This window comes from Diadema antillarum, unplaced genomic scaffold, assembly GCF_040938485.1.
Source record: "Diadema antillarum isolate AM-2024a unplaced genomic scaffold, OU_Dant_1.0 seq00000550_RagTag, whole genome shotgun sequence".
NCBI classification, from domain to species: domain Eukaryota; kingdom Metazoa; phylum Echinodermata; class Echinoidea; order Diadematoida; family Diadematidae; genus Diadema; species Diadema antillarum.
The window spans coordinates 521,472-527,471 of record NW_027271495.1 but is presented as its reverse complement, the minus strand read 5'-3'; positions in this window follow the sequence as shown (position 1 = coordinate 527,471).

The window sequence follows — 6,000 nt, the reverse complement described above, 5'->3', positions numbered from 1 at the left end:
GTAATTGTAATGGAATTACACTGCTAGATTTCTGAAATATGTGAGGCTTCTATGTCATCAACATTGTCCAGTGTAATTTGTTTAGGATTTTTCAGAGTATTGGTTTCTCTGCTAAAGGACCACAATAAATTCCACAAATCTATATGGAGCTTTCGATTTATGTACTACATGATATGAAATTATGAAAATCCTCTGGAATGCCCCATTAAAGTTTGAGGTCTAATGCGCACCTCATACAAAGACTTAACAAAACGAGCTCATATTAAGTTGTTCGTGCCCAATTATCCGCTTTAAGACATAATTTTCCTTTTTCCTAACACTGCTCATTCTCCAATGACCTCTTTGACACATCATTTTCACTCAAAATCATAATATTACTACGAATAAGGATATAAAACAGTTAGTAGCATGTAATTTACTGTCATATATTATTCAGGCATTTTTTTGTATTGTTATGTAGGCTATGGAGATGCCCATGTTGACACTAGTACAGTCGTGATAAGAGGGTTTAGTTTTAACAGCATTCATTACTTGTAGGAATGTTTTACCATCACATCTAGACGAGAATGTATAGTGATATGAAAACGGGGCGCATAATTTTGCTATTGGCCTTCATTGGTTTTTAATGAGAATGATGGAGGTAGTGGTCGTGGTGTAGTGATAGGTAGACATGTTACCCTCACAGTTGACTCTGCAGAATGGACGCCAGGTGAACGCAAAGCAGACTTATTTGTAACCCTAACACATATGCTATGCTCAAATTTATCATTATTATCTTCTCTTCTTTTTTTTTTGGTAGAGCGTGACAAGAATGTGTGTACAGATAATTTATGGGCCTGGGGTTTTTTATGTTAGGATTGGGGTTTTTGTGCGTATTGGCGGCCATTTCAAAAGTCATCTTTTATGCACAATGAAATTACCAGTCACATCTTTGTGTTCGTAAGTGTCAGATTATCATCTTTTCAGGAGAGCATGTTAATATCAAACTTTCCAATACGCGTGAAGATAACCTATAAGGTATTCATTACTGGGATATCTTAGTGTTAAAACGCCACTGCGGCTATACCATTTTAGAAACAGTTTTGGCTGTCTTGACAATTGCTCGACAGAAATATTATAATTTACTTATGTGAAAATACGAATTATTGCTTTTCACCCGGAGTTCAATCTCCCGAATCACTTCATGGTATAGTTTTCACCACTTATAATATAATACACTTAGAATGTTATCCATATAGGAAATTTCAGACTTTTGAGACAAATTTAGTTTGAATTTCTCAAAATCCTCCAGGATGCAAGAGTCGAATCATCCAGATTCAGATTCTGCAGCACCCTGGAAATAGTGCAAAACCATCTCTCTTTTTTTCGGTTTTCCATCATTTAAAATCGGAAGTGCACACATACAATGTGTATTGCTTTCGGATTTTGGCGGCTATTTTGACAGTTTGGCGGCCATCTTGAATATCTCAAAATCTTCAAGGGTGCAAACGTTGCATCATCTAGGTTCAGATTCAGCAACCTCAAATAGGATTCAACTTTTATTTCTTTTTTTTCAATTTTCTACATTTATAAGTAAATATGTAGGAATTTCAGATTTTGGCGGCCATCTTAAAATGTTTCACAGTCATCAAGGATGAAAGAGTTGCATCATCCAGATTCGGATTCAGCACCATCGAAACAGGATAAAACCATGAAAAAATATCGGGCGGACGATTAAACACGGTTAGGCACAAAATCTGACTTGACACCCGCACTATATCAAGTGTGGTTAGTCATGACTAAAGCATGATGAAATGACGCGGTCAATGCAATGCAATTCAATTCAATTCAGTTCAGTTCATTTCATTTCATTTCATTTTATTTTCAGGGTTCTCATTATGGGTTACAGTCGGTAATTTTGCCTTGCATCATTGATGTGGATGGAATGATGTCTTCGCAAATACCTAACATATAGGTGGTACTGCGTTCGCTCTGAAATGGTGTAAAATTAATCTATTGGTTGTTGATTATCTCATCGAGTAGGCCTAACAGTGCCATAATTTTTATTTGTATTAAACTGAGCAAGCAAGAAGTTTTAGGAAAAATTAGGAAATGTTAAATGTGCTTTTTACGCACACAAAGATAATGAACGAAAAACTTCTGCCCGAATTTTCCTGTTTGCATGTTAATCTGTTGGTTGGAGAAGAGTGCGGCTTTGATTTCGTGTTTGGTTCCTAATAGATCCACACACACTTTTTTAGTCAACAGATTATAGAAAATTGATCCGTACGTGACTGTTGCAGGAGGAAATAAAACATTTTTACCTACACTTCCATCGGCCATCATTGATAAAGTAATGCGTATGTAAATACATTCCTTCCCCTCTGCTTATGCAGCGTTTGAAAAGAGCACAGTGCGGCATCAGCACACCTGTTTCCCGGGGCGACATGGGGCCAAACATGAGTTTACATCGGAAGAACCTCCAAGAAACAATAACAACGACAACAAAAATGTTCTAACGATCTTCTAGCAGGTCCTAGCTGACGCGCTTTCGCGTGCAGCCTTCACATCGGTTAGTCACGCACGCTGCCCAGCCTCTGCCGAGTGCCACTCAACCAAAGTCGCCCAACTGTTTGATCAGCTGCCTTGACCATCACTGCGCGTATGGTAAACATACCTTCATCGTCCGCACTGCGTGGTGGCGCTTGCGCGCGCGGACTTCGGAAATTGCGGGAAAGTAATCAGAGCACAAGGGATGATGTTCACTTCACTGTAAGATCACTTTGAGGGAGCTCGACGAGATTGGTAAGGATAAGTGAAAATAATTTTGTATATCATCACTTTTTTTTTTAATAGTACGTCTTCCGCTTATAGCTGCATTAGTGTTTTAGTTGTCTTGTTGCATTGCGATGTTTTAAGTCACTTCCAAATTTAGAGGGAAGGGGGGGGGGATGGCGAGATCTTGTCTTTCATTTCTTTCGTTGCTGTTTTTTTCATCGAAGAGGAATCATGAAAACTGACAAGATTGCATCTTACATGCACTAGCCGATATACCGAGCTGTCTATACCGCAGACAGCACTTGAACCTCATCCCACTTGTCATTGCATGGCGCGTTAAACGGAAAAGTGTCCCCAGCGACTACAGCATAAACGATAAATCATGTACTGAAATCGTGAAGTGGATGTGGCAGTCTAAATAAGTATAACAGCCCCTATTAATGAGGATAGACAGGGATCCCATCACCAACGAAGAACTCGAGTATAAGGATGAAGCAGGGAAGTATACGCACCTCCTCTTGACATCGCTTTTGGTGGTGATGCGATCTTGAAAGTTCTTTCATATGGTTATCCTCATCTGATTGATTGGAATTCTTCGCATAAAAGACCTCCCGTCCTCATCCCAGTCAAGAGGGTGTGTGTTGATGACGAGACGGGAGGGGTTTGGAAGAGCAAGATCATTCATACGGAAACCGGGTCATCTCGTATCGCTCTTCAAGAATGAGATGATCAGCTTTGGGGAAAAAAAAAGTTATGTTATTATCATATTGTGATACAATCATGACTGGGGCATTCGAAATGTCGTGAAACATAGGGTGATGTTCGTTTTTCCGAAGGTTCGTTAATCCGAAAATGAAATAATTATGGTTCGTTATTCCGAAAATGAAAAGATTGTGCGTACTAACACTAACCAACCATCAGATTTACGAACCTTATTTCGTTTTCAGAATAACAAACCTTCAGAATAACGAACTTTCCCTCCCGACCCACCCCCCCCCCTCATTTTTTGGATTAACCAGCCTTGTTTCACTTTCTGATTAACGAACCTTCGGAATAAAGAACTTTATTTCATTTTCGCAATTGACTGTAACCGAAACAAGGGGAGTACATCATAAATGGTCAGAAAAAAAGAAAATTATTATGGTGTATATTGTATAACATCATGTGTAATTGCTATAAGTCGTACCGCTGTGAACAGCTTGATGCGGAGTCAAAACCTCCAACGTAAGCTGCTCCGAGAGAGAAGGGGGGGGGGGGGCGCCTGGAGTCAATTCCTTTAATGTCAATGTGAGTAGATATTAAAGAATTATTCAATGGCTTTTGAGATGCTCCGATACTAAAGGTGTGCCGTATCACGTGATTTTCGCCACGAAGAAACGCTTATCATGTGGTAAGAGAATGATATAAGACTTGGATTGCGCTGTTACTAAGGGTTTAATTGGCTTTTCACATCAAAAGGATGGCTCTTCAGATTTGCGTAATATCAGACAAAAAAAACAACAACAACAACACAAGACATCAGTAACACTTGAAAACTACCCCAAAATAGATTGCAATAGCAAGTTTCATCAAAAAGTTCCTTTAAGTGAGGTCGCATTATGTTCTACATGGATACTTTTATAGTGTATAATGTAAATAGATAGATAGATAAACAGACAGATAGGTAGGTAGGTAGATAGATAGATAGATAGGTAGATAGATAGATAGATAGATAGATAGATAGATAGATATTGCAATCATCTTGTAATGAATATCACACCGAAATTTAGAATGTGAAGCTTATAGCCTGCGTAAATTATGTATACTAGCAGGAGGTATATAGTGTCTGGTTATTCCATTCAAATTAAACTTTATTTTCACTTTTTCAACAGAATGTACAGAGAAATATGTAAAATTTGAAATGCCTTTTGTCGAATGTATACACAGACAGCCAGAAATAACATGTTCGTGTCTATATGATCAGCACAAACAGAGCCCTTTTATTGGGCGTGGGTGTTAACGGGAAAAGAGACGGTGACAGAGCTAGGGGGCCAAACTGAAATGTTACAGTTTAACCCGATCGCAGCAGGAACCCGCTGGTTCCTGTCCATAGTGCATGAGTATCTCGGAGGTGACAGATTTGCTCGTGGCTTGCGTGGACTTGGGAAAAGTGTTTTCTTTCTTCTTCTTTTTCGAGACAGACCGATTTCTCAGTGTAGCCTATAAAAAAAAGTGTATAGGGCCGTAGGGAAGGATTGTGAATGAAACGAACCCAGAATCATTTTCATTCAGCTTCCATTTCGTAGAGTGTTCCGATCAGGGGACGTTATTTCGTTCTCATGCAGGTGCGTGTAACGTCCATTAAGACTAAGTGATGATGATGATAATGATGATGATGATGATAATGAAACAGCATTTATATAGCGAAATCCATCTGTAGAAACTTTAATACTGACTTATTACCCTCTTCATTTATTGATATGTTCCAGCTGAACTCAGAAATCCATTCTTATCCTACAAGGCAAGCAATGGATGTACACTTGAGTAACCCTAAAACACTCCTAGCACACAAATCAGTAAGACATACTGGCCCAGATATCTGGAATAGACTTCCACTTGAATTACGTAACATTAAGTCTATTCATTCATTTAAAAAAGCAGTAAAGAAAATGTTGATTTCACAGTACCGGTGATACCTTCTGTAGAAACACTTGATGACTCATTCTTTGTTCATTGTTGTATCTATTATGTTTCTTTCTCTCCGAGTCTCTGCACGTGCGGATGCACCTGCAGTATACTGTCCTCCTCTGATCCACTGGGATTCATTCCTTCTCTGTTGTTCATAATTCATGTTATGTCGGGCGAATCATGGTTCACTATAACGTCATGCCCTGAAAGGGCACGTAGAAATTTATGCTGTGTATGTAGATGATTGCTTTTTGTCTTCTTCTCTTTTTCTCTCTTTCTCATTCAATGTAACTTTTACAAGACAAAAGCAACACTTATTATGTGAATACATCACTGTAATTTATTAGTATAAATACAGTATGTGCATGTATGTATGTGTCTAGGTATAGAGGTATGTCGAGTTGATCTGGCGATAGACTAGTATCCGGAGGTTTTTATCATCTCTTCCCCTTCCTTTCTTCTTCTTCTCTCTCTCTCTCTCTCTCTCTCTCTCCCTCTCCCTAACCCGTATTCCACGAGCATCATGTTGGACCCTCTTGTTTTTCTTCACTATAATGTTATTTGTTATCGGTTGCC